This window comes from Triturus cristatus, chromosome 4_1, assembly GCF_964204655.1.
Source record: "Triturus cristatus chromosome 4_1, aTriCri1.1, whole genome shotgun sequence".
NCBI lineage: Eukaryota > Metazoa > Chordata > Amphibia > Caudata > Salamandridae > Triturus > Triturus cristatus.
The window spans coordinates 107,813,604-107,840,103 of NC_140585.1; the positions used below are offsets into that span (position 1 = coordinate 107,813,604).

Genomic DNA, 26,500 nt, shown 5'->3' on the forward strand with positions numbered 1-26,500 from the left:
CAAGGAATCCCTGAAACCCAGGGACTGCAAAGTCTCGATCATAATCAATGGAAGGTATTGTTTGAATAAAAGTGAAATATATGGAAATCGAAGCAAAAAATCCTTCGAGCCGGATTTGAACCAGCGACCTAAGGATGTCTGACTTTATGCTACAGTCCTCCGCTCTACCAACTGAGCTATCGAAGGAGTGGCTGAAGTATCTTTCAGCGCTGTAATTATCTCTCGCTCAAGAAAGGTTGTGGGGGTGGGGATCAGGAGCAGATCGATGAAAATCATGAACATTACCTGCAGCTCCCTCTCAAAGTCACCAGTTCTTAGAGCACACTGTAAGGTACGTCTTATCACCCCAAAGGAGGATTTCAGACCAAAGTTCATGTTCTGTCTTGGCTTGGGGATAAGCAGGGGTGCTCCAAATTTCAATTTTACAGAAAGGAAAGGAACTTTGATACAAAGACCTTGGGCAGCATTGGTGGCAAATGGATGGCTGCGCGGAACCATGAAAGAAATGACAGAAAGTTATGGGAGTCATTACTACGCACCCAGCATCAAGAAAGTGCATTTTGGATGCATTTTCAAAAGGAAAGAGAACGGAAAAATCTGTAGATTGAAGGTGATTGAGATAAACAAAATATTCCGTTTTTCTAAAAGCTACTGTAAAGAGTCTCTGGTTTAGAAGAAGAACCCTTACCAATGATCAAGAGAGATGCGACAGATTTCTATCATCAAAGCATTATGGTTGTCAAGATGAATCATCACTTTGATGTCTTCAACAAGTAGGATTCTTTTGATCTATAATCATCAAAAATGAGATAGCCCCATTTCATGGGATTTTTCAAGGCAAACGTCTGACAGATTAAGCGGGGTCCTCATCCCGGTTGGAGGACATATCTCTTCCTTCATCATGATGCCAGCCTAGCTTTCGGCCCAAAATCCAAGGTAAGCATGGCAAAAGTCTGGAGATGCCAGGGATTGAACCCGGGGCCTCATACATGCAAAGCATGCGCTCTACCACTGAGCTACATCCCCACTTCTGCAAGGTTTGACTGTATGATTGGAAACCCTGCATTGAACCGACGGCCACATCACCCCATTTGACTCTGCAGTATACAATGTCAGTCAGGAAAATCCTTCAGCCTTGTACCTGGATGATCTTCATGGTCTTATGTACAGATGCCTATATACAGCCTTCTTAGCGCAGTAGGCAGCGCGTCAGTCTCATAATCTGAAGATCCTGAGTTCGATCCTCAGAGAGGGCATTTATTTCCTTCTTTTGGAATGCAAAATTCTCCGATTTTCTTGAAATGCGCAAACTATGCCTAGTTCAAAGATTTTTCCAAAGCAAATGTCTGACTATTTAAGTGGGGCTCTCACCCCAACTGCATGACAAACTTCTTCTTTCTGCATGATGGCAGGCTAGCCTTCTGGAAAAAAGCCAAGATAAGGAACAGAGGCTCCTGGAGATGCCGGGGATTGAACCCGGGACCTCATACATGCGAAGCATGCGCTCTACCACTGAGCTACATCCCCACTTTTGCACTCGAGCTGTTTGATGGATGCAAGGAATCCCTGAAACCCAGGGACTGCAAAGTCTCGATCATAATCAATGGAAGGTATTGTTTGAATAAAAGTGAAATATATGGAAATCGAAGCACAAAATCCTTCGAGCCGGATTTGAACCAGCGACCTAAGGATGTCTGACTTTATGCTACAGTCCTCCGCTCTACCAACTGAGCTATCGAAGGAGTGGCTGAAGTATCTTTCAGCGCTGTAATTATCTCTCGCTCAAGAAAGGTTGTGGGGGTGGGGATCAGGAGCAGATCGATGAAAATCATGAACATTACCTGCAGCTCCCTCTCAAAGTCACCAGTTCTTAGAGCACACTGTAAGGTACGTCTTATTACCCCGGAGGAGGATTTCAGACCAAAGTTCATGTTCTGTCTTGGCTTGGGGATAAGCAGGGGTGCTCCAAATTTCAATTTTACAGAAAGGAAAGGAACTTTGATACAAAGACCTTGGGCAGCATTGGTGGCAAATGGATGGCTGCGCGGAACCATGAAAGAAATGACAGAAAGTTATGGGAGTCATTACTACGCACCCAGCATCAAGAACGTGCATTTTGGATGCATTTTCAAAAGGAAAGAGAACGGAAAAATCTGTAGATTGAAGGTGATTGAGATAAACAAAATATTCCGTTTTTCTAAAAGCTACTGTAAAGAGTCTCTGGTTTAGAAGAAGAACCCTTACCAATGATCAAGAGAGATGCGACAGATTTCTATCATCAAAGCATTATGGTTGTCAAGATGAATCATCACTTTGATGTCTTCAACAAGTAGGATTCTTTTGATCTATAATCATCAAAAATGAGATAGCCCCATTTCATGGGATTTTTCAAGGCAAACGTCTGACAGATTAAGCGGGGTCCTCATCCCGGTTGGAGGACATATCTCTTCCTTCATCATGATGCCAGCCTAGCTTTCGGCCCAAAATCCAAGGTAAGCATGGCAAAAGTCTGGAGATGCCGGGGATTGAACCCGGGGCCTCATACATGCAAAGCATGCGCTCTACCACTGAGCTACATCCCCACTTCTGCAAGGTTTGACTGTATGATTGGAAACCCTGCATTGAACCGACGGCCACATCACCCCATTCGACTCTGCAGTATACAATGTCAGTCAGGAAAATCCTTCAGCCTTGTACCTGGATGATCTTCATGGTCTTATGTACAGATGCCTATATACAGCCTTCTTAGCGCAGTAGGCAGCGCGTCAGTCTCATAATCTGAAGGTCCTGAGTTCGATCCTCAGAGAGGGCATTTATTTCCTTCTTTTGGAATGCAAAATTCTCCGATTTTCTTGAAATGCGCAAACTATGCCTAGTTCAAAGATTTTTCCAAAGCAAATGTCTGACTATTTAAGTGGGGCTCTCACCCCAACTGCATGACAAACTTCTTCTTTCTGCATGATGGCAGGCTAGCCTTCTGGAAAAAAGCCAAGATAAGGAACAGAGGCTCCTGGAGATGCCGGGGATTGAACCCGGGACCTCATACATGCGAAGCATGCGCTCTACCACTGAGCTACATCCCCACTTTTGCCCTCGAGCTGTTTGATGGATGCAAGGAATCCCTGAAACCCAGGGACTGCAAAGTCTCGATCATAATCAATGGAAGGTATTGTTTGAATAAAAGTGAAATATATGGAAATCGAAGCAAAAAATCCTTCGAGCCGGATTTGAACCAGCGACCTAAGGATGTCTGACTTTATGCTACAGTCCTCCGCTCTACCAACTGAGCTATCGAAGGAGTGGCTGAAGTATCTTTCAGCGCTGTAATTATCTCTCGCTCAAGAAAGGTTGTGGGGGTGGGGATCAGGAGCAGATCGATGAAAATCATGAACATTACCTGCAGCTCCCTCTCAAAGTCACCAGTTCTTAGAGCACACTGTAAGGTACATCTTATCACCCCAAAGGAGGATTTCAGACCAAAGTTCATGTTCTGTCTTGGCTTGGGGATAAGCAGGGGTGCTCCAAATTTCAATTTTACAGAAAGGAAAGGAACTTTGATACAAAGACCTTGGGCAGCATTGGTGGCAAATGGATGGCTGCGCGGAACCATGAAAGAAATGACAGAAAGTTATGGGAGTCATTACTACGCACCCAGCATCAAGAACGTGCATTTTGGATGCATTTTCAAAAGGAAAGAGAACGGAAAAATCTGTAGATTGAAGGTGATTGAGATAAACAAAATATTCCGTTTTTCTAAAAGCTACTGTAAAGAGTCTCTGGTTTAGAAGAAGAACCCTTACCAATGATCAAGAGAGATGCGACAGATTTCTATCATCAAAGCATTATGGTTGTCAAGATGAATCATCACTTTGATGTCTTCAACAAGTAGGATTCTTTTGATCTATAATCATCAAAAATGAGATAGCCCCATTTCATGGGATTTTTCAAGGCAAACGTCTGACAGATTAAGCGGGGTCCTCATCCCGGTTGGAGGACACATCTCTTCCTTCATCATGATGCCAGCCTAGCTTTCGGCCCAAAATCCAAGGTAAGCATGGCAAAAGTCTGGAGATGCCGGGGATTGAACCCGGGGCCTCATACATGCAAAGCATGCGCTCTACCACTGAGCTACATCCCCACTTCTGCAAGGTTTGACTGTATGATTGGAAACCCTGCATTGAACCGACGGCCACATCACCCCATTCGACTCTGCAGTATACAATGTCAGTCAGGAAAATCCTTCAGCCTTGTACCTGGATGATCTTCATGGTCTTATGTACAGATGCCTATATACAGTCTTCTTAGCGCAGTAGGCAGCGCGTCAGTCTCATAATCTGAAGGTCCTGAGTTCGATCCTCAGAGAGGGCATTTATTTCCTTCTTTTGGAATGCAAAATTCTCCGATTTTCTTGAAATGCGCAAACTATGCCTAGTTCAAAGATTTTTCCAAAGCAAATGTCTGACTATTTAAGTGGGGCTCTCACCCCAACTGCATGACAAACTTCTTCTTTCTGCATGATGGCAGGCTAGCCTTCTGGAAAAAAGCCAAGATAAGGAACAGAGGCTCCTGGAGATGCCGGGGATTGAACCCGGGACCTCATACATGCGAAGCATGCGCTCTACCACTGAGCTACATCCCCACTTTTGCCCTCGAGCTGTTTGATGGATGCAAGGAATCCCTGAAACCCAGGGACTGCAAAGTCTCGATCATAATCAATGGAAGGTATTGTTTGAATAAAAGTGAAATATATGGAAATCGAAGCAAAAAATCATTCGAGCCGGATTTGAACCAGCGACCTAAGGATGTCTGACTTTATGCTACAGTCCTCCGCTCTACCAACTGAGCTATCGAAGGAGTGGCTGAAGTATCTTTCAGCGCTGTAATTATCTCTCGCTCAAGAAAGGTTGTGGGGGTGGGGATCAGGAGCAGATCGATGAAAATCATGAACATTACCTGCAGCTCCCTCTCAAAGTCACCAGTTCTTAGAGCACACTGTAAGGTACATCTTATCACCCCAAAGGAGGATTTCAGACCAAAGTTCATGTTCTGTCTTGGCTTGGGGATAAGCAGGGGTGCTCCAAATTTCAATTTTACAGAAAGGAAAGGAACTTTGATACAAAGACCTTGGGCAGCATTGGTGGCAAATGGATGGCTGCGCGGAACCATGAAAGAAATGACAGAAAGTTATGGGAGTCATTACTACGCACCCAGCATCAAGAAAGTGCATTTTGGATGCATTTTCAAAAGGAAAGAGAACGGAAAAATCTGTAGATTGAAGGTGATTGAGATAAACAAAATATTCCGTTTTTCTAAAAGCTACTGTAAAGAGTCTCTGGTTTAGAAGAAGAACCCTTACCAATGATCAAGAGAGATGCGACAGATTTCTATCATCAAAGCATTATGGTTGTCAAGATGAATCATCACTTTGATGTCTTCAACAAGTAGGATTCTTTTGATCTATAATCATCAAAAATGAGATAGCCCCATTTCATGGGATTTTTCAAGGCAAACGTCTGACAGATTAAGCGGGGTCCTCATCCCGGTTGGAGGACATATCTCTTCCTTCATCATGATGCCAGCCTAGCTTTCGGCCCAAAATCCAAGGTAAGCATGGCAAAAGTCTGGAGTTGCCGGGGATTGAACCCGGGGCCTCATACATGCAAAGCATGCGCTCTACCACTGAGCTACATCCCCACTTCTGCAAGGTTTGACTGTATGATTGGAAACCCTGCATTGAACCGACGGCCACATCACCCCATTTGACTCTGCAGTATACAATGTCAGTCAGGAAAATCCTTCAGCCTTGTACCTGGATGATCTTCATGGTCTTATGTACAGATGCCTATATACAGCCTTCTTAGCGCAGTAGGCAGCGCGTCAGTCTCATAATCTGAAGGTCCTGAGTTCGATCCTCAGAGAGGGCATTTATTTCCTTCTTTTGGAATGCAAAATTCTCCGATTTTCTTGAAATGCGCAAACTATGCCTAGTTCAAAGATTTTTCCAAAGCAAATGTCTGACTATTTAAGTGGGGCTCTCACCCCAACTGCATGACAAACTTCTTCTTTCTGCATGATGGCAGGCTAGCCTTCTGGAAAAAAGCCAAGATAAGGAACAGAGGCTCCTGGAGATGCCGGGGATTGAACCCGGGACCTCATACATGCGAAGCATGCGCTCTACCACTGAGCTACATCCCCACTTTTGCCCTCGAGCTGTTTGATGGATGCAAGGAATCCCTGAAACCCAGGGACTGCAAAGTCTCGATCATAATCAATGGAAGGTATTGTTTGAATAAAAGTGAAATATATGGAAATCGAAGCAAAAAATCCTTCGAGCCGGATTTGAACCAGCGACCTAAGGATGTCTGACTTTATGCTACAGTCCTCCGCTCTACCAACTGAGCTATCGAAGGAGTGGCTGAAGTATCTTTCAGCGCTGTAATTATCTCTCGCTCAAGAAAGGTTGTGGGGGTGGGGATCAGGAGCAGATCGATGAAAATCATGAACATTACCTGCAGCTCCCTCTCAAAGTCACCAGTTCTTAGAGCACACTGTAAGGTACGTCTTATCACCCCAAAGGAGGATTTCAGACCAAAGTTCATGTTCTGTCTTGGCTTGGGGATAAGCAGGGGTGCTCCAAATTTCAATTTTACAGAAAGGAAAGGAACTTTGATACAAAGACCTTGGGCAGCATTGGTGGCAAATGGATGGCTGCGCGGAACCATGAAAGAAATGACAGAAAGTTATGGGAGTCATTACTACGCACCCAGCATCAAGAAAGTGCATTTTGGATGCATTTTCAAAAGGAAAGAGAACGGAAAAATCTGTAGATTGAAGGTGATTGAGATAAACAAAATATTCCGTTTTTCTAAAAGCTACTGTAAAGAGTCTCTGGTTTAGAAGAAGAACCCTTACCAATGATCAAGAGAGATGCGACAGATTTCTATCATCAAAGCATTATGGTTGTCAAGATGAATCATCACTTTGATGTCTTCAACAAGTAGGATTCTTTTGATCTATAATCATCAAAAATGAGATAGCCCCATTTCATGGGATTTTTCAAGGCAAACGTCTGACAGATTAAGCGGGGTCCTCATCCCGGTTGGAGGACATATCTCTTCCTTCATCATGATGCCAGCCTAGCTTTCGGCCCAAAATCCAAGGTAAGCATGGCAAAAGTCTGGAGATGCCAGGGATTGAACCCGGGGCCTCATACATGCAAAGCATGCGCTCTACCACTGAGCTACATCCCCACTTCTGCAAGGTTTGACTGTATGATTGGAAACCCTGCATTGAACCGACGGCCACATCACCCCATTTGACTCTGCAGTATACAATGTCAGTCAGGAAAATCCTTCAGCCTTGTACCTGGATGATCTTCATGGTCTTATGTACAGATGCCTATATACAGCCTTCTTAGCGCAGTAGGCAGCGCGTCAGTCTCATAATCTGAAGATCCTGAGTTCGATCCTCAGAGAGGGCATTTATTTCCTTCTTTTGGAATGCAAAATTCTCCGATTTTCTTGAAATGCGCAAACTATGCCTAGTTCAAAGATTTTTCCAAAGCAAATGTCTGACTATTTAAGTGGGGCTCTCACCCCAACTGCATGACAAACTTCTTCTTTCTGCATGATGGCAGGCTAGCCTTCTGGAAAAAAGCCAAGATAAGGAACAGAGGCTCCTGGAGATGCCGGGGATTGAACCCGGGACCTCATACATGCGAAGCATGCGCTCTACCACTGAGCTACATCCCCACTTTTGCACTCGAGCTGTTTGATGGATGCAAGGAATCCCTGAAACCCAGGGACTGCAAAGTCTCGATCATAATCAATGGAAGGTATTGTTTGAATAAAAGTGAAATATATGGAAATCGAAGCACAAAATCCTTCGAGCCGGATTTGAACCAGCGACCTAAGGATGTCTGACTTTATGCTACAGTCCTCCGCTCTACCAACTGAGCTATCGAAGGAGTGGCTGAAGTATCTTTCAGCGCTGTAATTATCTCTCGCTCAAGAAAGGTTGTGGGGGTGGGGATCAGGAGCAGATCGATGAAAATCATGAACATTACCTGCAGCTCCCTCTCAAAGTCACCAGTTCTTAGAGCACACTGTAAGGTACGTCTTATTACCCCGGAGGAGGATTTCAGACCAAAGTTCATGTTCTGTCTTGGCTTGGGGATAAGCAGGGGTGCTCCAAATTTCAATTTTACAGAAAGGAAAGGAACTTTGATACAAAGACCTTGGGCAGCATTGGTGGCAAATGGATGGCTGCGCGGAACCATGAAAGAAATGACAGAAAGTTATGGGAGTCATTACTACGCACCCAGCATCAAGAACGTGCATTTTGGATGCATTTTCAAAAGGAAAGAGAACGGAAAAATCTGTAGATTGAAGGTGATTGAGATAAACAAAATATTCCGTTTTTCTAAAAGCTACTGTAAAGAGTCTCTGGTTTAGAAGAAGAACCCTTACCAATGATCAAGAGAGATGCGACAGATTTCTATCATCAAAGCATTATGGTTGTCAAGATGAATCATCACTTTGATGTCTTCAACAAGTAGGATTCTTTTGATCTATAATCATCAAAAATGAGATAGCCCCATTTCATGGGATTTTTCAAGGCAAACGTCTGACAGATTAAGCGGGGTCCTCATCCCGGTTGGAGGACATATCTCTTCCTTCATCATGATGCCAGCCTAGCTTTCGGCCCAAAATCCAAGGTAAGCATGGCAAAAGTCTGGAGATGCCGGGGATTGAACCCGGGGCCTCATACATGCAAAGCATGCGCTCTACCACTGAGCTACATCCCCACTTCTGCAAGGTTTGACTGTATGATTGGAAACCCTGCATTGAACCGACGGCCACATCACCCCATTCGACTCTGCAGTATACAATGTCAGTCAGGAAAATCCTTCAGCCTTGTACCTGGATGATCTTCATGGTCTTATGTACAGATGCCTATATACAGCCTTCTTAGCGCAGTAGGCAGCGCGTCAGTCTCATAATCTGAAGGTCCTGAGTTCGATCCTCAGAGAGGGCATTTATTTCCTTCTTTTGGAATGCAAAATTCTCCGATTTTCTTGAAATGCGCAAACTATGCCTAGTTCAAAGATTTTTCCAAAGCAAATGTCTGACTATTTAAGTGGGGCTCTCACCCCAACTGCATGACAAACTTCTTCTTTCTGCATGATGGCAGGCTAGCCTTCTGGAAAAAAGCCAAGATAAGGAACAGAGGCTCCTGGAGATGCCGGGGATTGAACCCGGGACCTCATACATGCGAAGCATGCGCTCTACCACTGAGCTACATCCCCACTTTTGCCCTCGAGCTGTTTGATGGATGCAAGGAATCCCTGAAACCCAGGGACTGCAAAGTCTCGATCATAATCAATGGAAGGTATTGTTTGAATAAAAGTGAAATATATGGAAATCGAAGCAAAAAATCCTTCGAGCCGGATTTGAACCAGCGACCTAAGGATGTCTGACTTTATGCTACAGTCCTCCGCTCTACCAACTGAGCTATCGAAGGAGTGGCTGAAGTATCTTTCAGCGCTGTAATTATCTCTCGCTCAAGAAAGGTTGTGGGGGTGGGGATCAGGAGCAGATCGATGAAAATCATGAACATTACCTGCAGCTCCCTCTCAAAGTCACCAGTTCTTAGAGCACACTGTAAGGTACATCTTATCACCCCAAAGGAGGATTTCAGACCAAAGTTCATGTTCTGTCTTGGCTTGGGGATAAGCAGGGGTGCTCCAAATTTCAATTTTACAGAAAGGAAAGGAACTTTGATACAAAGACCTTGGGCAGCATTGGTGGCAAATGGATGGCTGCGCGGAACCATGAAAGAAATGACAGAAAGTTATGGGAGTCATTACTACGCACCCAGCATCAAGAACGTGCATTTTGGATGCATTTTCAAAAGGAAAGAGAACGGAAAAATCTGTAGATTGAAGGTGATTGAGATAAACAAAATATTCCGTTTTTCTAAAAGCTACTGTAAAGAGTCTCTGGTTTAGAAGAAGAACCCTTACCAATGATCAAGAGAGATGCGACAGATTTCTATCATCAAAGCATTATGGTTGTCAAGATGAATCATCACTTTGATGTCTTCAACAAGTAGGATTCTTTTGATCTATAATCATCAAAAATGAGATAGCCCCATTTCATGGGATTTTTCAAGGCAAACGTCTGACAGATTAAGCGGGGTCCTCATCCCGGTTGGAGGACATATCTCTTCCTTCATCATGATGCCAGCCTAGCTTTCGGCCCAAAATCCAAGGTAAGCATGGCAAAAGTCTGGAGATGCCGGGGATTGAACCCGGGGCCTCATACATGCAAAGCATGCGCTCTACCACTGAGCTACATCCCCACTTCTGCAAGGTTTGACTGTATGATTGGAAACCCTGCATTGAACCGACGGCCACATCACCCCATTCGACTCTGCAGTATACAATGTCAGTCAGGAAAATCCTTCAGCCTTGTACCTGGATGATCTTCATGGTCTTATGTACAGATGCCTATATACAGTCTTCTTAGCGCAGTAGGCAGCGCGTCAGTCTCATAATCTGAAGGTCCTGAGTTCGATCCTCAGAGAGGGCATTTATTTCCTTCTTTTGGAATGCAAAATTCTCCGATTTTCTTGAAATGCGCAAACTATGCCTAGTTCAAAGATTTTTCCAAAGCAAATGTCTGACTATTTAAGTGGGGCTCTCACCCCAACTGCATGACAAACTTCTTCTTTCTGCATGATGGCAGGCTAGCCTTCTGGAAAAAAGCCAAGATAAGGAACAGAGGCTCCTGGAGATGCCGGGGATTGAACCCGGGACCTCATACATGCGAAGCATGCGCTCTACCACTGAGCTACATCCCCACTTTTGCCCTCGAGCTGTTTGATGGATGCAAGGAATCCCTGAAACCCAGGGACTGCAAAGTCTCGATCATAATCAATGGAAGGTATTGTTTGAATAAAAGTGAAATATATGGAAATCGAAGCAAAAAATCATTCGAGCCGGATTTGAACCAGCGACCTAAGGATGTCTGACTTTATGCTACAGTCCTCCGCTCTACCAACTGAGCTATCGAAGGAGTGGCTGAAGTATCTTTCAGCGCTGTAATTATCTCTCGCTCAAGAAAGGTTGTGGGGGTGGGGATCAGGAGCAGATCGATGAAAATCATGAACATTACCTGCAGCTCCCTCTCAAAGTCACCAGTTCTTAGAGCACACTGTAAGGTACATCTTATCACCCCAAAGGAGGATTTCAGACCAAAGTTCATGTTCTGTCTTGGCTTGGGGATAAGCAGGGGTGCTCCAAATTTCAATTTTACAGAAAGGAAAGGAACTTTGATACAAAGACCTTGGGCAGCATTGGTGGCAAATGGATGGCTGCGCGGAACCATGAAAGAAATGACAGAAAGTTATGGGAGTCATTACTACGCACCCAGCATCAAGAAAGTGCATTTTGGATGCATTTTCAAAAGGAAAGAGAACGGAAAAATCTGTAGATTGAAGGTGATTGAGATAAACAAAATATTCCGTTTTTCTAAAAGCTACTGTAAAGAGTCTCTGGTTTAGAAGAAGAACCCTTACCAATGATCAAGAGAGATGCGACAGATTTCTATCATCAAAGCATTATGGTTGTCAAGATGAATCATCACTTTGATGTCTTCAACAAGTAGGATTCTTTTGATCTATAATCATCAAAAATGAGATAGCCCCATTTCATGGGATTTTTCAAGGCAAACGTCTGACAGATTAAGCGGGGTCCTCATCCCGGTTGGAGGACATATCTCTTCCTTCATCATGATGCCAGCCTAGCTTTCGGCCCAAAATCCAAGGTAAGCATGGCAAAAGTCTGGAGTTGCCGGGGATTGAACCCGGGGCCTCATACATGCAAAGCATGCGCTCTACCACTGAGCTACATCCCCACTTCTGCAAGGTTTGACTGTATGATTGGAAACCCTGCATTGAACCGACGGCCACATCACCCCATTTGACTCTGCAGTATACAATGTCAGTCAGGAAAATCCTTCAGCCTTGTACCTGGATGATCTTCATGGTCTTATGTACAGATGCCTATATACAGCCTTCTTAGCGCAGTAGGCAGCGCGTCAGTCTCATAATCTGAAGGTCCTGAGTTCGATCCTCAGAGAGGGCATTTATTTCCTTCTTTTGGAATGCAAAATTCTCCGATTTTCTTGAAATGCGCAAACTATGCCTAGTTCAAAGATTTTTCCAAAGCAAATGTCTGACTATTTAAGTGGGGCTCTCACCCCAACTGCATGACAAACTTCTTCTTTCTGCATGATGGCAGGCTAGCCTTCTGGAAAAAAGCCAAGATAAGGAACAGAGGCTCCTGGAGATGCCGGGGATTGAACCCGGGACCTCATACATGCGAAGCATGCGCTCTACCACTGAGCTACATCCCCACTTTTGCCCTCGAGCTGTTTGATGGATGCAAGGAATCCCTGAAACCCAGGGACTGCAAAGTCTCGATCATAATCAATGGAAGGTATTGTTTGAATAAAAGTGAAATATATGGAAATCGAAGCAAAAAATCCTTCGAGCCGGATTTGAACCAGCGACCTAAGGATGTCTGACTTTATGCTACAGTCCTCCGCTCTACCAACTGAGCTATCGAAGGAGTGGCTGAAGTATCTTTCAGCGCTGTAATTATCTCTCGCTCAAGAAAGGTTGTGGGGGTGGGGATCAGGAGCAGATCGATGAAAATCATGAACATTACCTGCAGCTCCCTCTCAAAGTCACCAGTTCTTAGAGCACACTGTAAGGTACGTCTTATCACCCCAAAGGAGGATTTCAGACCAAAGTTCATGTTCTGTCTTGGCTTGGGGATAAGCAGGGGTGCTCCAAATTTCAATTTTACAGAAAGGAAAGGAACTTTGATACAAAGACCTTGGGCAGCATTGGTGGCAAATGGATGGCTGCGCGGAACCATGAAAGAAATGACAGAAAGTTATGGGAGTCATTACTACGCACCCAGCATCAAGAAAGTGCATTTTGGATGCATTTTCAAAAGGAAAGAGAACGGAAAAATCTGTAGATTGAAGGTGATTGAGATAAACAAAATATTCCGTTTTTCTAAAAGCTACTGTAAAGAGTCTCTGGTTTAGAAGAAGAACCCTTACCAATGATCAAGAGAGATGCGACAGATTTCTATCATCAAAGCATTATGGTTGTCAAGATGAATCATCACTTTGATGTCTTCAACAAGTAGGATTCTTTTGATCTATAATCATCAAAAATGAGATAGCCCCATTTCATGGGATTTTTCAAGGCAAACGTCTGACAGATTAAGCGGGGTCCTCATCCCGGTTGGAGGACATATCTCTTCCTTCATCATGATGCCAGCCTAGCTTTCGGCCCAAAATCCAAGGTAAGCATGGCAAAAGTCTGGAGATGCCAGGGATTGAACCCGGGGCCTCATACATGCAAAGCATGCGCTCTACCACTGAGCTACATCCCCACTTCTGCAAGGTTTGACTGTATGATTGGAAACCCTGCATTGAACCGACGGCCACATCACCCCATTTGACTCTGCAGTATACAATGTCAGTCAGGAAAATCCTTCAGCCTTGTACCTGGATGATCTTCATGGTCTTATGTACAGATGCCTATATACAGCCTTCTTAGCGCAGTAGGCAGCGCGTCAGTCTCATAATCTGAAGATCCTGAGTTCGATCCTCAGAGAGGGCATTTATTTCCTTCTTTTGGAATGCAAAATTCTCCGATTTTCTTGAAATGCGCAAACTATGCCTAGTTCAAAGATTTTTCCAAAGCAAATGTCTGACTATTTAAGTGGGGCTCTCACCCCAACTGCATGACAAACTTCTTCTTTCTGCATGATGGCAGGCTAGCCTTCTGGAAAAAAGCCAAGATAAGGAACAGAGGCTCCTGGAGATGCCGGGGATTGAACCCGGGACCTCATACATGCGAAGCATGCGCTCTACCACTGAGCTACATCCCCACTTTTGCACTCGAGCTGTTTGATGGATGCAAGGAATCCCTGAAACCCAGGGACTGCAAAGTCTCGATCATAATCAATGGAAGGTATTGTTTGAATAAAAGTGAAATATATGGAAATCGAAGCACAAAATCCTTCGAGCCGGATTTGAACCAGCGACCTAAGGATGTCTGACTTTATGCTACAGTCCTCCGCTCTACCAACTGAGCTATCGAAGGAGTGGCTGAAGTATCTTTCAGCGCTGTAATTATCTCTCGCTCAAGAAAGGTTGTGGGGGTGGGGATCAGGAGCAGATCGATGAAAATCATGAACATTACCTGCAGCTCCCTCTCAAAGTCACCAGTTCTTAGAGCACACTGTAAGGTACGTCTTATTACCCCGGAGGAGGATTTCAGACCAAAGTTCATGTTCTGTCTTGGCTTGGGGATAAGCAGGGGTGCTCCAAATTTCAATTTTACAGAAAGGAAAGGAACTTTGATACAAAGACCTTGGGCAGCATTGGTGGCAAATGGATGGCTGCGCGGAACCATGAAAGAAATGACAGAAAGTTATGGGAGTCATTACTACGCACCCAGCATCAAGAACGTGCATTTTGGATGCATTTTCAAAAGGAAAGAGAACGGAAAAATCTGTAGATTGAAGGTGATTGAGATAAACAAAATATTCCGTTTTTCTAAAAGCTACTGTAAAGAGTCTCTGGTTTAGAAGAAGAACCCTTACCAATGATCAAGAGAGATGCGACAGATTTCTATCATCAAAGCATTATGGTTGTCAAGATGAATCATCACTTTGATGTCTTCAACAAGTAGGATTCTTTTGATCTATAATCATCAAAAATGAGATAGCCCCATTTCATGGGATTTTTCAAGGCAAACGTCTGACAGATTAAGCGGGGTCCTCATCCCGGTTGGAGGACATATCTCTTCCTTCATCATGATGCCAGCCTAGCTTTCGGCCCAAAATCCAAGGTAAGCATGGCAAAAGTCTGGAGATGCCGGGGATTGAACCCGGGGCCTCATACATGCAAAGCATGCGCTCTACCACTGAGCTACATCCCCACTTCTGCAAGGTTTGACTGTATGATTGGAAACCCTGCATTGAACCGACGGCCACATCACCCCATTCGACTCTGCAGTATACAATGTCAGTCAGGAAAATCCTTCAGCCTTGTACCTGGATGATCTTCATGGTCTTATGTACAGATGCCTATATACAGCCTTCTTAGCGCAGTAGGCAGCGCGTCAGTCTCATAATCTGAAGGTCCTGAGTTCGATCCTCAGAGAGGGCATTTATTTCCTTCTTTTGGAATGCAAAATTCTCCGATTTTCTTGAAATGCGCAAACTATGCCTAGTTCAAAGATTTTTCCAAAGCAAATGTCTGACTATTTAAGTGGGGCTCTCACCCCAACTGCATGACAAACTTCTTCTTTCTGCATGATGGCAGGCTAGCCTTCTGGAAAAAAGCCAAGATAAGGAACAGAGGCTCCTGGAGATGCCGGGGATTGAACCCGGGACCTCATACATGCGAAGCATGCGCTCTACCACTGAGCTACATCCCCACTTTTGCCCTCGAGCTGTTTGATGGATGCAAGGAATCCCTGAAACCCAGGGACTGCAAAGTCTCGATCATAATCAATGGAAGGTATTGTTTGAATAAAAGTGAAATATATGGAAATCGAAGCAAAAAATCCTTCGAGCCGGATTTGAACCAGCGACCTAAGGATGTCTGACTTTATGCTACAGTCCTCCGCTCTACCAACTGAGCTATCGAAGGAGTGGCTGAAGTATCTTTCAGCGCTGTAATTATCTCTCGCTCAAGAAAGGTTGTGGGGGTGGGGATCAGGAGCAGATCGATGAAAATCATGAACATTACCTGCAGCTCCCTCTCAAAGTCACCAGTTCTTAGAGCACACTGTAAGGTACATCTTATCACCCCAAAGGAGGATTTCAGACCAAAGTTCATGTTCTGTCTTGGCTTGGGGATAAGCAGGGGTGCTCCAAATTTCAATTTTACAGAAAGGAAAGGAACTTTGATACAAAGACCTTGGGCAGCATTGGTGGCAAATGGATGGCTGCGCGGAACCATGAAAGAAATGACAGAAAGTTATGGGAGTCATTACTACGCACCCAGCATCAAGAACGTGCATTTTGGATGCATTTTCAAAAGGAAAGAGAACGGAAAAATCTGTAGATTGAAGGTGATTGAGATAAACAAAATATTCCGTTTTTCTAAAAGCTACTGTAAAGAGTCTCTGGTTTAGAAGAAGAACCCTTACCAATGATCAAGAGAGATGCGACAGATTTCTATCATCAAAGCATTATGGTTGTCAAGATGAATCATCACTTTGATGTCTTCAACAAGTAGGATTCTTTTGATCTATAATCATCAAAAATGAGATAGCCCCATTTCATGGGATTTTTCAAGGCAAACGTCTGACAGATTAAGCGGGGTCCTCATCCCGGTTGGAGGACATATCTCTTCCTTCATCATGATGCCAGCCTAGCTTTCGGCCCAAAATCCAAGGTAAGCATGGCAAAAGTCTGGAGATGCCGGGGATTGAACCCGGGGCCTCATACATGCAAAGCATGCGCTCTACCACTGAGCTACATCCCCACTTCTGCAAGGTTTGACTGTATGATTGGAAACCCTGCATTGAACCGACGGCCACATCACCCCATTCGACTCTGCAGTATACAATGTCAGTCAGGAAAATCCTTCAGCCTTGTACCTGGATGATCTTCATGGTCTTATGTACAGATGCCTATATACAGTCTTCTTAGCGCAGTAGGCAGCGCGTCAGTCTCATAATCTGAAGGTCCTGAGTTCGATCCTCAGAGAGGGCATTTATTTCCTTCTTTTGGAATGCAAAATTCTCCGATTTTCTTGAAATGCGCAAACTATGCCTAGTTCAAAGATTTTTCCAAAGCAAATGTCTGACTATTTAAGTGGGGCTCTCACCCCAACTGCATGACAAACTTCTTCTTTCTGCATGATGGCAGGCTAGCCTTCTGGAAAAAAGCCAAGATAAGGAACAGAGGCTCCTGGAGATGCCGGGGATTGAACCCGGGACCTCATACATGCGAAGCATGCGCTCTACCACTGAGCTACATCCCCACTTTTGCCCTCGAGCTGTTTGATGGATGCAAGGAATCCCTGAAACCCAGGGACTGCAAAGTCTCGATCATAATCAATGGAAGGTATTGTTTGAATAAAAGTGAAATATATGGAAATCGAAGCAAAAAATCATTCGAGCCGGATTTGAACCAGCGACCTAAGGATGTCTGACTTTATGCTACAGTCCTCCGCTCTACCAACTGAGCTATCGAAGGAGTGGCTGAAGTATCTTTCAGCGCTGTAATTATCTCTCGCTCAAGAAAGGTTGTGGGGGTGGGGATCAGGAGCAGATCGATGAAAATCATGAACATTACCTGCAGCTCCCTCTCAAAGTCACCAGTTCTTAGAGCACACTGTAAGGTACATCTTATCACCCCAAAGGAGGATTTCAGACCAAAGTTCATGTTCTGTCTTGGCTTGGGGATAAGCAGGGGTGCTCCAAATTTCAATTTTACAGAAAGGAAAGGAACTTTGATACAAAGACCTTGGGCAGCATTGGTGGCAAATGGATGGCTGCGCGGAACCATGAAAGAAATGACAGAAAGTTATGGGAGTCATTACTACGCACCCAGCATCAAGAAAGTGCATTTTGGATGCATTTTCAAAAGGAAAGAGAACGGAAAAATCTGTAGATTGAAGGTGATTGAGATAAACAAAATATTCCGTTTTTCTAAAAGCTACTGTAAAGAGTCTCTGGTTTAGAAGAAGAACCCTTACCAATGATCAAGAGAGATGCGACAGATTTCTATCATCAAAGCATTATGGTTGTCAAGATGAATCATCACTTTGATGTCTTCAACAAGTAGGATTCTTTTGATCTATAATCATCAAAAATGAGATAGCCCCATTTCATGGGATTTTTCAAGGCAAACGTCTGACAGATTAAGCGGGGTCCTCATCCCGGTTGGAGGACATATCTCTTCCTTCATCATGATGCCAGCCTAGCTTTCGGCCCAAAATCCAAGGTAAGCATGGCAAAAGTCTGGAGTTGCCGGGGATTGAACCCGGGGCCTCATACATGCAAAGCATGCGCTCTACCACTGAGCTACATCCCCACTTCTGCAAGGTTTGACTGTATGATTGGAAACCCTGCATTGAACCGACGGCCACATCACCCCATTTGACTCTGCAGTATACAATGTCAGTCAGGAAAATCCTTCAGCCTTGTACCTGGATGATCTTCATGGTCTTATGTACAGATGCCTATATACAGCCTTCTTAGCGCAGTAGGCAGCGCGTCAGTCTCATAATCTGAAGGTCCTGAGTTCGATCCTCAGAGAGGGCATTTATTTCCTTCTTTTGGAATGCAAAATTCTCCGATTTTCTTGAAATGCGCAAACTATGCCTAGTTCAAAGATTTTTCCAAAGCAAATGTCTGACTATTTAAGTGGGGCTCTCACCCCAACTGCATGACAAACTTCTTCTTTCTGCATGATGGCAGGCTAGCCTTCTGGAAAAAAGCCAAGATAAGGAACAGAGGCTCCTGGAGATGCCGGGGATTGAACCCGGGACCTCATACATGCGAAGCATGCGCTCTACCACTGAGCTACATCCCCACTTTTGCCCTCGAGCTGTTTGATGGATGCAAGGAATCCCTGAAACCCAGGGACTGCAAAGTCTCGATCATAATCAATGGAAGGTATTGTTTGAATAAAAGTGAAATATATGGAAATCGAAGCAAAAAATCCTTCGAGCCGGATTTGAACCAGCGACCTAAGGATGTCTGACTTTATGCTACAGTCCTCCGCTCTACCAACTGAGCTATCGAAGGAGTGGCTGAAGTATCTTTCAGCGCTGTAATTATCTCTCGCTCAAGAAAGGTTGTGGGGGTGGGGATCAGGAGCAGATCGATGAAAATCATGAACATTACCTGCAGCTCCCTCTCAAAGTCACCAGTTCTTAGAGCACACTGTAAGGTACGTCTTATCACCCCAAAGGAGGATTTCAGACCAAAGTTCATGTTCTGTCTTGGCTTGGGGATAAGCAGGGGTGCTCCAAATTTCAATTTTACAGAAAGGAAAGGAACTTTGATACAAAGACCTTGGGCAGCATTGGTGGCAAATGGATGGCTGCGCGGAACCATGAAAGAAATGACAGAAAGTTATGGGAGTCATTACTACGCACCCAGCATCAAGAAAGTGCATTTTGGATGCATTTTCAAAAGGAAAGAGAACGGAAAAATCTGTAGATTGAAGGTGATTGAGATAAACAAAATATTCCGTTTTTCTAAAAGCTACTGTAAAGAGTCTCTGGTTTAGAAGAAGAACCCTTACCAATGATCAAGAGAGATGCGACAGATTTCTATCATCAAAGCATTATGGTTGTCAAGATGAATCATCACTTTGATGTCTTCAACAAGTAGGATTCTTTTGATCTATAATCATCAAAAATGAGATAGCCCCATTTCATGGGATTTTTCAAGGCAAACGTCTGACAGATTAAGCGGGGTCCTCATCCCGGTTGGAGGACATATCTCTTCCTTCATCATGATGCCAGCCTAGCTTTCGGCCCAAAATCCAAGGTAAGCATGGCAAAAGTCTGGAGATGCCAGGGATTGAACCCGGGGCCTCATACATGCAAAGCATGCGCTCTACCACTGAGCTACATCCCCACTTCTGCAAGGTTTGACTGTATGATTGGAAACCCTGCATTGAACCGACGGCCACATCACCCCATTTGACTCTGCAGTATACAATGTCAGTCAGGAAAATCCTTCAGCCTTGTACCTGGATGATCTTCATGGTCTTATGTACAGATGCCTATATACAGCCTTCTTAGCGCAGTAGGCAGCGCGTCAGTCTCATAATCTGAAGATCCTGAGTTCGATCCTCAGAGAGGGCATTTATTTCCTTCTTTTGGAATGCAAAATTCTCCGATTTTCTTGAAATGCGCAAACTATGCCTAGTTCAAAGATTTTTCCAAAGCAAATGTCTGACTATTTAAGTGGGGCTCTCACCCCAACTGCATGACAAACTTCTTCTTTCTGCATGATGGCAGGCTAGCCTTCTGGAAAAAAGCCAAGATAAGGAACAGAGGCTCCTGGAGATGCCGGGGATTGAACCCGGGACCTCATACATGCGAAGCATGCGCTCTACCACTGAGCTACATCCCCACTTTTGCACTCGAGCTGTTTGATGGATGCAAGGAATCCCTGAAACCCAGGGACTGCAAAGTCTCGATCATAATCAATGGAAGGTATTGTTTGAATAAAAGTGAAATATATGGAAATCGAAGCACAAAATCCTTCGAGCCGGATTTGAACCAGCGACCTAAGGATGTCTGACTTTATGCTACAGTCCTCCGCTCTACCAACTGAGCTATCGAAGGAGTGGCTGAAGTATCTTTCAGCGCTGTAATTATCTCTCGCTCAAGAAAGGTTGTGGGGGTGGGGATCAGGAGCAGATCGATGAAAATCATGAACATTACCTGCAGCTCCCTCTCAAAGTCACCAGTTCTTAGAGCACACTGTAAGGTACGTCTTATTACCCCGGAGGAGGATTTCAGACCAAAGTTCATGTTCTGTCTTGGCTTGGGGATAAGCAGGGGTGCTCCAAATTTCAATTTTACAGAAAGGAAAGGAACTTTGATACAAAGACCTTGGGCAGCATTGGTGGCAAATGGATGGCTGCGCGGAACCATGAAAGAAATGACAGAAAGTTATGGGAGTCATTACTACGCACCCAGCATCAAGAACGTGCATTTTGGATGCATTTTCAAAAGGAAAGAGAACGGAAAAATCTGTAGATTGAAGGTGATTGAGATAAACAAAATATTCCGTTTTTCTAAAAGCTACTGTAAAGAGTCTCTGGTTTAGAAGAAGAACCCTTACCAATGATCAAGAGAGATGCGACAGATTTCTATCATCAAAGCATTATGGTTGTCAAGATGAATCATCACTTTGATGTCTTCAACAAGTAGGATTCTTTTGATCTATAATCATCAAAAATGAGATAGCCCCATTTCATGGGATTTTTCAAGGCAAACGTCTGACAGATTAAGCGGGGTCCTCATCCCGGTTGGAGGACATATCTCTTCCTTCATCATGATGCCAGCCTAGCTTTCGGCCCAAAATCCAAGGTAAGCATGGCAAAAGTCTGGAGATGCCGGGGATTGAACCCGGGGCCTCATACATGCAAAGCATGCGCTCTACCACTGAGCTACATCCCCACTTCTGCAAGGTTTGACTGTATGATTGGAAACCCTGCATTGAACCGACGGCCACATCACCCCATTCGACTCTGCAGTATACAATGTCAGTCAGGAAAATCCTTCAGCCTTGTACCTGGATGATCTTCATGGTCTTATGTACAGATGCCTATATACAGCCTTCTTAGCGCAGTAGGCAGCGCGTCAGTCTCATAATCTGAAGGTCCTGAGTTCGATCCTCAGAGAGGGCATTTATTTCCTTCTTTTGGAATGCAAAATTCTCCGATTTTCTTGAAATGCGCAAACTATGCCTAGTTCAAAGATTTTTCCAAAGCAAATGTCTGACTATTTAAGTGGGGCTCTCACCCCAACTGCATGACAAACTTCTTCTTTCTGCATGATGGCAGGCTAGCCTTCTGGAAAAAAGCCAAGATAAGGAACAGAGGCTCCTGGAGATGCCGGGGATTGAACCCGGGACCTCATACATGCGAAGCATGCGCTCTACCACTGAGCTACATCCCCACTTTTGCCCTCGAGCTGTTTGATGGATGCAAGGAATCCCTGAAACCCAGGGACTGCAAAGTCTCGATCATAATCAATGGAAGGTATTGTTTGAATAAAAGTGAAATATATGGAAATCGAAGCAAAAAATCCTTCGAGCCGGATTTGAACCAGCGACCTAAGGATGTCTGACTTTATGCTACAGTCCTCCGCTCTACCAACTGAGCTATCGAAGGAGTGGCTGAAGTATCTTTCAGCGCTGTAATTATCTCTCGCTCAAGAAAGGTTGTGGGGGTGGGGATCAGGAGCAGATCGATGAAAATCATGAACATTACCTGCAGCTCCCTCTCAAAGTCACCAGTTCTTAGAGCACACTGTAAGGTACATCTTATCACCCCAAAGGAGGATTTCAGACCAAAGTTCATGTTCTGTCTTGGCTTGGGGATAAGCAGGGGTGCTCCAAATTTCAATTTTACAGAAAGGAAAGGAACTTTGATACAAAGACCTTGGGCAGCATTGGTGGCAAATGGATGGCTGCGCGGAACCATGAAAGAAATGACAGAAAGTTATGGGAGTCATTACTACGCACCCAGCATCAAGAACGTGCATTTTGGATGCATTTTCAAAAGGAAAGAGAACGGAAAAATCTGTAGATTGAAGGTGATTGAGATAAACAAAATATTCCGTTTTTCTAAAAGCTACTGTAAAGAGTCTCTGGTTTAGAAGAAGAACCCTTACCAATGATCAAGAGAGATGCGACAGATTTCTATCATCAAAGCATTATGGTTGTCAAGATGAATCATCACTTTGATGTCTTCAACAAGTAGGATTCTTTTGATCTATAATCATCAAAAATGAGATAGCCCCATTTCATGGGATTTTTCAAGGCAAACGTCTGACAGATTAAGCGGGGTCCTCATCCCGGTTGGAGGACATATCTCTTCCTTCATCATGATGCCAGCCTAGCTTTCGGCCCAAAATCCAAGGTAAGCATGGCAAAAGTCTGGAGATGCCGGGGATTGAACCCGGGGCCTCATACATGCAAAGCATGCGCTCTACCACTGAGCTACATCCCCACTTCTGCAAGGTTTGACTGTATGATTGGAAACCCTGCATTGAACCGACGGCCACATCACCCCATTCGACTCTGCAGTATACAATGTCAGTCAGGAAAATCCTTCAGCCTTGTACCTGGATGATCTTCATGGTCTTATGTACAGATGCCTATATACAGTCTTCTTAGCGCAGTAGGCAGCGCGTCAGTCTCATAATCTGAAGGTCCTGAGTTCGATCCTCAGAGAGGGCATTTATTTCCTTCTTTTGGAATGCAAAATTCTCCGATTTTCTTGAAATGCGCAAACTATGCCTAGTTCAAAGATTTTTCCAAAGCAAATGTCTGACTATTTAAGTGGGGCTCTCACCCCAACTGCATGACAAACTTCTTCTTTCTGCATGATGGCAGGCTAGCCTTCTGGAAAAAAGCCAAGATAAGGAACAGAGGCTCCTGGAGATGCCGGGGATTGAACCCGGGACCTCATACATGCGAAGCATGCGCTCTACCACTGAGCTACATCCCCACTTTTGCCCTCGAGCTGTTTGATGGATGCAAGGAATCCCTGAAACCCAGGGACTGCAAAGTCTCGATCATAATCAATGGAAGGTATTGTTTGAATAAAAGTGAAATATATGGAAATCGAAGCAAAAAATCCTTCGAGCCGGATTTGAACCAGCGACCTAAGGATGTCTGACTTTATGCTACAGTCCTCCGCTCTACCAACTGAGCTATCGAAGGAGTGGCTGAAGTATCTTTCAGCGCTGTAATTATCTCTCGCTCAAGAAAGGTTGTGGGGGTGGGGATCAGGAGCAGATCGATGAAAATCATGAACATTACCTGCAGCTCCCTCTCAAAGTCACCAGTTCTTAGAGCACACTGTAAGGTACGTCTTATCACCCCAAAGGAGGATTTCAGACCAAAGTTCATGTTCTGTCTTGGCTTGGGGATAAGCAGGGGTGCTCCAAATTTCAATTTTACAGAAAGGAAAGGAACTTTGATACAAAGACCTTGGGCAGCATTGGTGGCAAATGGATGGCTGCGCGGAACCATGAAAGAAATGACAGAAAGTTATGGGAGTCATTACTACGCACCCAGCATCAAGAAAGTGCATTTTGGATGCATTTTCAAAAGGAAAGAGAACGGAAAAATCTGTAGATTGAAGGTGATTGAGATAAACAAAATATTCCGTTTTTCTAAAAGCTACTGTAAAGAGTCTCTGGTTTAGAAGAAGAACCCTTACCAATGATCAAGAGAGATGCGACAGATTTCTATCATCAAAGCATTATGGTTGTCAAGATGAATCATCACTTTGATGTCTTCAACAAGTAGGATTCTTTTGATCTATAATCATCAAAAATGAGATAGCCCCATTTCATGGGATTTTTCAAGGCAAACGTCTGACAGATTAAGCGGGGTCCTCATCCCGGTTGGAGGACATATCTCTTCCTTCATCATGATGCCAGCCTAGCTTTCGGCCCAAAATCCAAGGTAAGCATGGCAAAAGTCTGGAGATGCCAGGGATTGAACCCGGGGCCTCATACATGCAAAGCATGCGCTCTACCACTGAGCTACATCCCCACTTCTGCAAGGTTTGACTGTATGATTGGAAACCCTGCATTGAACCGACGGCCACATCACCCCATTTGACTCTGCAGTATACAATGTCAGTCAGGAAAATCCTTCAGCCTTGTACCTGGATGATCTTCATGGTCTTATGTACAGATGCCTATATACAGCCTTCTTAGCGCAGTAGGCAGCGCGTCAGTCTCATAATCTGAAGATCCTGAGTTCGATCCTCAGAGAGGGCATTTATTTCCTTCTTTTGGAATGCAAAATTCTCCGATTTTCTTGAAATGCGCAAACTATGCCTAGTTCAAAGATTTTTCCAAAGCAAATGTCTGACTATTTAAGTGGGGCTCTCACCCCAACTGCATGACAAACTTCTTCTTTCTGCATGATGGCAGGCTAGCCTTCTGGAAAAAAGCCAAGATAAGGAACAGAGGCTCCTGGAGATGCCGGGGATTGAACCCGGGACCTCATACATGCGAAGCATGCGCTCTACCACTGAGCTACATCCCCACTTTTGCACTCGAGCTGTTTGATGGATGCAAGGAATCCCTGAAACCCAGGGACTGCAAAGTCTCGATCATAATCAATGGAAGGTATTGTTTGAATAAAAGTGAAATATATGGAAATCGAAGCACAAAATCCTTCGAGCCGGATTTGAACCAGCGACCTAAGGATGTCTGACTTTATGCTACAGTCCTCCGCTCTACCAACTGAGCTATCGAAGGAGTGGCTGAAGTATCTTTCAGCGCTGTAATTATCTCTCGCTCAAGAAAGGTTGTGGGGGTGGGGATCAGGAGCAGATCGATGAAAATCATGAACATTACCTGCAGCTCCCTCTCAAAGTCACCAGTTCTTAGAGCACACTGTAAGGTACGTCTTATTACCCCGGAGGAGGATTTCAGACCAAAGTTCATGTTCTGTCTTGGCTTGGGGATAAGCAGGGGTGCTCCAAATTTCAATTTTACAGAAAGGAAAGGAACTTTGATACAAAGACCTTGGGCAGCATTGGTGGCAAATGGATGGCTGCGCGGAACCATGAAAGAAATGACAGAAAGTTATGGGAGTCATTACTACGCACCCAGCATCAAGAACGTGCATTTTGGATGCATTTTCAAAAGGAAAGAGAACGGAAAAATCTGTAGATTGAAGGTGATTGAGATAAACAAAATATTCCGTTTTTCTAAAAGCTACTGTAAAGAGTCTCTGGTTTAGAAGAAGAACCCTTACCAATGATCAAGAGAGATGCGACAGATTTCTATCATCAAAGCATTATGGTTGTCAAGATGAATCATCACTTTGATGTCTTCAACAAGTAGGATTCTTTTGATCTATAATCATCAAAAATGAGATAGCCCCATTTCATGGGATTTTTCAAGGCAAACGTCTGACAGATTAAGCGGGGTCCTCATCCCGGTTGGAGGACATATCTCTTCCTTCATCATGATGCCAGCCTAGCTTTCGGCCCAAAATCCAAGGTAAGCATGGCAAAAGTCTGGAGATGCCGGGGATTGAACCCGGGGCCTCATACATGCAAAGCATGCGCTCTACCACTGAGCTACATCCCCACTTCTGCAAGGTTTGACTGTATGATTGGAAACCCTGCATTGAACCGACGGCCACATCACCCCATTCGACTCTGCAGTATACAATGTCAGTCAGGAAAATCCTTCAGCCTTGTACCTGGATGATCTTCATGGTCTTATGTACAGATGCCTATATACAGCCTTCTTAGCGCAGTAGGCAGCGCGTCAGTCTCATAATCTGAAGGTCCTGAGTTCGATCCTCAGAGAGGGCATTTATTTCCTTCTTTTGGAATGCAAAATTCTCCGATTTTCTTGAAATGCGCAAACTATGCCTAGTTCAAAGATTTTTCCAAAGCAAATGTCTGACTATTTAAGTGGGGCTCTCACCCCAACTGCATGACAAACTTCTTCTTTCTGCATGATGGCAGGCTAGCCTTCTGGAAAAAAGCCAAGATAAGGAACAGAGGCTCCTGGAGATGCCGGGGATTGAACCCGGGACCTCATACATGCGAAGCATGCGCTCTACCACTGAGCTACATCCCCACTTTTGCCCTCGAGCTGTTTGATGGATGCAAGGAATCCCTGAAACCCAGGGACTGCAAAGTCTCGATCATAATCAA

The 26,500-nt window shown here is 44.4% G+C and overlaps 48 non-coding genes across 48 annotated transcripts; 8 read left to right on the forward strand and 40 right to left on the reverse strand.

Moving 5' to 3' along the window:
• Window positions 1-100: 100 nt before the first annotated feature.
• TRNAY-GUA (transfer RNA tyrosine (anticodon GUA)) lies at window positions 101-186 on the reverse strand. Its single transcript is given in 2 exon segments — window positions 101-136; window positions 150-186. It is a non-coding gene; the product is annotated as a tRNA-Tyr (tRNA).
• A 1,269-nt stretch (window positions 187-1,455) lies between these two features.
• Window positions 1,456-1,527, reverse strand: TRNAA-CGC (transfer RNA alanine (anticodon CGC)). The gene has a single exon. It is a non-coding gene; the product is annotated as a tRNA-Ala (tRNA).
• Window positions 1,528-1,656: 129 nt separating this feature from the next.
• Window positions 1,657-1,742, reverse strand: TRNAY-GUA (transfer RNA tyrosine (anticodon GUA)). Its single transcript is given in 2 exon segments — window positions 1,657-1,692; window positions 1,706-1,742. It is a non-coding gene; the product is annotated as a tRNA-Tyr (tRNA).
• A 768-nt stretch (window positions 1,743-2,510) lies between these two features.
• On the reverse strand, window positions 2,511-2,582 carry TRNAA-UGC (transfer RNA alanine (anticodon UGC)). The gene has a single exon. It is a non-coding gene; the product is annotated as a tRNA-Ala (tRNA).
• A 157-nt stretch (window positions 2,583-2,739) lies between these two features.
• On the forward strand, window positions 2,740-2,812 carry TRNAM-CAU (transfer RNA methionine (anticodon CAU)). Its single transcript has one exon. It is a non-coding gene; the product is annotated as a tRNA-Met (tRNA).
• A 199-nt stretch (window positions 2,813-3,011) lies between these two features.
• TRNAA-CGC (transfer RNA alanine (anticodon CGC)) lies at window positions 3,012-3,083 on the reverse strand. The gene has a single exon. It is a non-coding gene; the product is annotated as a tRNA-Ala (tRNA).
• A 129-nt stretch (window positions 3,084-3,212) lies between these two features.
• Window positions 3,213-3,298, reverse strand: TRNAY-GUA (transfer RNA tyrosine (anticodon GUA)). Its single transcript is given in 2 exon segments — window positions 3,213-3,248; window positions 3,262-3,298. It is a non-coding gene; the product is annotated as a tRNA-Tyr (tRNA).
• Window positions 3,299-4,066: 768 nt separating this feature from the next.
• On the reverse strand, window positions 4,067-4,138 carry TRNAA-UGC (transfer RNA alanine (anticodon UGC)). The gene has a single exon. It is a non-coding gene; the product is annotated as a tRNA-Ala (tRNA).
• A 429-nt stretch (window positions 4,139-4,567) lies between these two features.
• Window positions 4,568-4,639, reverse strand: TRNAA-CGC (transfer RNA alanine (anticodon CGC)). The gene has a single exon. It is a non-coding gene; the product is annotated as a tRNA-Ala (tRNA).
• Window positions 4,640-5,851: 1,212 nt separating this feature from the next.
• On the forward strand, window positions 5,852-5,924 carry TRNAM-CAU (transfer RNA methionine (anticodon CAU)). The gene has a single exon. It is a non-coding gene; the product is annotated as a tRNA-Met (tRNA).
• Window positions 5,925-6,123: 199 nt separating this feature from the next.
• On the reverse strand, window positions 6,124-6,195 carry TRNAA-CGC (transfer RNA alanine (anticodon CGC)). The gene has a single exon. It is a non-coding gene; the product is annotated as a tRNA-Ala (tRNA).
• Window positions 6,196-6,324: 129 nt separating this feature from the next.
• Window positions 6,325-6,410, reverse strand: TRNAY-GUA (transfer RNA tyrosine (anticodon GUA)). The gene is given in 2 exon segments: window positions 6,325-6,360; window positions 6,374-6,410. It is a non-coding gene; the product is annotated as a tRNA-Tyr (tRNA).
• A 1,269-nt stretch (window positions 6,411-7,679) lies between these two features.
• TRNAA-CGC (transfer RNA alanine (anticodon CGC)) lies at window positions 7,680-7,751 on the reverse strand. The gene has a single exon. It is a non-coding gene; the product is annotated as a tRNA-Ala (tRNA).
• A 129-nt stretch (window positions 7,752-7,880) lies between these two features.
• On the reverse strand, window positions 7,881-7,966 carry TRNAY-GUA (transfer RNA tyrosine (anticodon GUA)). The gene is given in 2 exon segments: window positions 7,881-7,916; window positions 7,930-7,966. It is a non-coding gene; the product is annotated as a tRNA-Tyr (tRNA).
• A 768-nt stretch (window positions 7,967-8,734) lies between these two features.
• TRNAA-UGC (transfer RNA alanine (anticodon UGC)) lies at window positions 8,735-8,806 on the reverse strand. Its single transcript has one exon. It is a non-coding gene; the product is annotated as a tRNA-Ala (tRNA).
• Window positions 8,807-8,963: 157 nt separating this feature from the next.
• Window positions 8,964-9,036, forward strand: TRNAM-CAU (transfer RNA methionine (anticodon CAU)). Its single transcript has one exon. It is a non-coding gene; the product is annotated as a tRNA-Met (tRNA).
• A 199-nt stretch (window positions 9,037-9,235) lies between these two features.
• On the reverse strand, window positions 9,236-9,307 carry TRNAA-CGC (transfer RNA alanine (anticodon CGC)). Its single transcript has one exon. It is a non-coding gene; the product is annotated as a tRNA-Ala (tRNA).
• A 129-nt stretch (window positions 9,308-9,436) lies between these two features.
• Window positions 9,437-9,522, reverse strand: TRNAY-GUA (transfer RNA tyrosine (anticodon GUA)). The gene is given in 2 exon segments: window positions 9,437-9,472; window positions 9,486-9,522. It is a non-coding gene; the product is annotated as a tRNA-Tyr (tRNA).
• A 768-nt stretch (window positions 9,523-10,290) lies between these two features.
• TRNAA-UGC (transfer RNA alanine (anticodon UGC)) lies at window positions 10,291-10,362 on the reverse strand. The gene has a single exon. It is a non-coding gene; the product is annotated as a tRNA-Ala (tRNA).
• Window positions 10,363-10,791: 429 nt separating this feature from the next.
• Window positions 10,792-10,863, reverse strand: TRNAA-CGC (transfer RNA alanine (anticodon CGC)). The gene has a single exon. It is a non-coding gene; the product is annotated as a tRNA-Ala (tRNA).
• A 1,212-nt stretch (window positions 10,864-12,075) lies between these two features.
• On the forward strand, window positions 12,076-12,148 carry TRNAM-CAU (transfer RNA methionine (anticodon CAU)). Its single transcript has one exon. It is a non-coding gene; the product is annotated as a tRNA-Met (tRNA).
• A 199-nt stretch (window positions 12,149-12,347) lies between these two features.
• TRNAA-CGC (transfer RNA alanine (anticodon CGC)) lies at window positions 12,348-12,419 on the reverse strand. Its single transcript has one exon. It is a non-coding gene; the product is annotated as a tRNA-Ala (tRNA).
• A 129-nt stretch (window positions 12,420-12,548) lies between these two features.
• TRNAY-GUA (transfer RNA tyrosine (anticodon GUA)) lies at window positions 12,549-12,634 on the reverse strand. The gene is given in 2 exon segments: window positions 12,549-12,584; window positions 12,598-12,634. It is a non-coding gene; the product is annotated as a tRNA-Tyr (tRNA).
• A 1,269-nt stretch (window positions 12,635-13,903) lies between these two features.
• TRNAA-CGC (transfer RNA alanine (anticodon CGC)) lies at window positions 13,904-13,975 on the reverse strand. The gene has a single exon. It is a non-coding gene; the product is annotated as a tRNA-Ala (tRNA).
• Window positions 13,976-14,104: 129 nt separating this feature from the next.
• TRNAY-GUA (transfer RNA tyrosine (anticodon GUA)) lies at window positions 14,105-14,190 on the reverse strand. The gene is given in 2 exon segments: window positions 14,105-14,140; window positions 14,154-14,190. It is a non-coding gene; the product is annotated as a tRNA-Tyr (tRNA).
• A 768-nt stretch (window positions 14,191-14,958) lies between these two features.
• TRNAA-UGC (transfer RNA alanine (anticodon UGC)) lies at window positions 14,959-15,030 on the reverse strand. The gene has a single exon. It is a non-coding gene; the product is annotated as a tRNA-Ala (tRNA).
• A 157-nt stretch (window positions 15,031-15,187) lies between these two features.
• Window positions 15,188-15,260, forward strand: TRNAM-CAU (transfer RNA methionine (anticodon CAU)). Its single transcript has one exon. It is a non-coding gene; the product is annotated as a tRNA-Met (tRNA).
• Window positions 15,261-15,459: 199 nt separating this feature from the next.
• TRNAA-CGC (transfer RNA alanine (anticodon CGC)) lies at window positions 15,460-15,531 on the reverse strand. Its single transcript has one exon. It is a non-coding gene; the product is annotated as a tRNA-Ala (tRNA).
• A 129-nt stretch (window positions 15,532-15,660) lies between these two features.
• On the reverse strand, window positions 15,661-15,746 carry TRNAY-GUA (transfer RNA tyrosine (anticodon GUA)). Its single transcript is given in 2 exon segments — window positions 15,661-15,696; window positions 15,710-15,746. It is a non-coding gene; the product is annotated as a tRNA-Tyr (tRNA).
• A 768-nt stretch (window positions 15,747-16,514) lies between these two features.
• Window positions 16,515-16,586, reverse strand: TRNAA-UGC (transfer RNA alanine (anticodon UGC)). The gene has a single exon. It is a non-coding gene; the product is annotated as a tRNA-Ala (tRNA).
• A 429-nt stretch (window positions 16,587-17,015) lies between these two features.
• TRNAA-CGC (transfer RNA alanine (anticodon CGC)) lies at window positions 17,016-17,087 on the reverse strand. The gene has a single exon. It is a non-coding gene; the product is annotated as a tRNA-Ala (tRNA).
• A 1,212-nt stretch (window positions 17,088-18,299) lies between these two features.
• On the forward strand, window positions 18,300-18,372 carry TRNAM-CAU (transfer RNA methionine (anticodon CAU)). The gene has a single exon. It is a non-coding gene; the product is annotated as a tRNA-Met (tRNA).
• A 199-nt stretch (window positions 18,373-18,571) lies between these two features.
• On the reverse strand, window positions 18,572-18,643 carry TRNAA-CGC (transfer RNA alanine (anticodon CGC)). Its single transcript has one exon. It is a non-coding gene; the product is annotated as a tRNA-Ala (tRNA).
• A 129-nt stretch (window positions 18,644-18,772) lies between these two features.
• Window positions 18,773-18,858, reverse strand: TRNAY-GUA (transfer RNA tyrosine (anticodon GUA)). Its single transcript is given in 2 exon segments — window positions 18,773-18,808; window positions 18,822-18,858. It is a non-coding gene; the product is annotated as a tRNA-Tyr (tRNA).
• A 1,269-nt stretch (window positions 18,859-20,127) lies between these two features.
• On the reverse strand, window positions 20,128-20,199 carry TRNAA-CGC (transfer RNA alanine (anticodon CGC)). The gene has a single exon. It is a non-coding gene; the product is annotated as a tRNA-Ala (tRNA).
• A 129-nt stretch (window positions 20,200-20,328) lies between these two features.
• On the reverse strand, window positions 20,329-20,414 carry TRNAY-GUA (transfer RNA tyrosine (anticodon GUA)). The gene is given in 2 exon segments: window positions 20,329-20,364; window positions 20,378-20,414. It is a non-coding gene; the product is annotated as a tRNA-Tyr (tRNA).
• A 768-nt stretch (window positions 20,415-21,182) lies between these two features.
• Window positions 21,183-21,254, reverse strand: TRNAA-UGC (transfer RNA alanine (anticodon UGC)). The gene has a single exon. It is a non-coding gene; the product is annotated as a tRNA-Ala (tRNA).
• Window positions 21,255-21,411: 157 nt separating this feature from the next.
• On the forward strand, window positions 21,412-21,484 carry TRNAM-CAU (transfer RNA methionine (anticodon CAU)). The gene has a single exon. It is a non-coding gene; the product is annotated as a tRNA-Met (tRNA).
• A 199-nt stretch (window positions 21,485-21,683) lies between these two features.
• TRNAA-CGC (transfer RNA alanine (anticodon CGC)) lies at window positions 21,684-21,755 on the reverse strand. Its single transcript has one exon. It is a non-coding gene; the product is annotated as a tRNA-Ala (tRNA).
• Window positions 21,756-21,884: 129 nt separating this feature from the next.
• Window positions 21,885-21,970, reverse strand: TRNAY-GUA (transfer RNA tyrosine (anticodon GUA)). Its single transcript is given in 2 exon segments — window positions 21,885-21,920; window positions 21,934-21,970. It is a non-coding gene; the product is annotated as a tRNA-Tyr (tRNA).
• Window positions 21,971-22,738: 768 nt separating this feature from the next.
• TRNAA-UGC (transfer RNA alanine (anticodon UGC)) lies at window positions 22,739-22,810 on the reverse strand. The gene has a single exon. It is a non-coding gene; the product is annotated as a tRNA-Ala (tRNA).
• A 429-nt stretch (window positions 22,811-23,239) lies between these two features.
• TRNAA-CGC (transfer RNA alanine (anticodon CGC)) lies at window positions 23,240-23,311 on the reverse strand. Its single transcript has one exon. It is a non-coding gene; the product is annotated as a tRNA-Ala (tRNA).
• A 129-nt stretch (window positions 23,312-23,440) lies between these two features.
• TRNAY-GUA (transfer RNA tyrosine (anticodon GUA)) lies at window positions 23,441-23,526 on the reverse strand. Its single transcript is given in 2 exon segments — window positions 23,441-23,476; window positions 23,490-23,526. It is a non-coding gene; the product is annotated as a tRNA-Tyr (tRNA).
• A 1,269-nt stretch (window positions 23,527-24,795) lies between these two features.
• On the reverse strand, window positions 24,796-24,867 carry TRNAA-CGC (transfer RNA alanine (anticodon CGC)). The gene has a single exon. It is a non-coding gene; the product is annotated as a tRNA-Ala (tRNA).
• Window positions 24,868-24,996: 129 nt separating this feature from the next.
• On the reverse strand, window positions 24,997-25,082 carry TRNAY-GUA (transfer RNA tyrosine (anticodon GUA)). The gene is given in 2 exon segments: window positions 24,997-25,032; window positions 25,046-25,082. It is a non-coding gene; the product is annotated as a tRNA-Tyr (tRNA).
• A 768-nt stretch (window positions 25,083-25,850) lies between these two features.
• Window positions 25,851-25,922, reverse strand: TRNAA-UGC (transfer RNA alanine (anticodon UGC)). Its single transcript has one exon. It is a non-coding gene; the product is annotated as a tRNA-Ala (tRNA).
• Window positions 25,923-26,079: 157 nt separating this feature from the next.
• On the forward strand, window positions 26,080-26,152 carry TRNAM-CAU (transfer RNA methionine (anticodon CAU)). The gene has a single exon. It is a non-coding gene; the product is annotated as a tRNA-Met (tRNA).
• Window positions 26,153-26,351: 199 nt separating this feature from the next.
• Window positions 26,352-26,423, reverse strand: TRNAA-CGC (transfer RNA alanine (anticodon CGC)). Its single transcript has one exon. It is a non-coding gene; the product is annotated as a tRNA-Ala (tRNA).
• Between the last annotated feature and the right edge of the window lie 77 nt (window positions 26,424-26,500).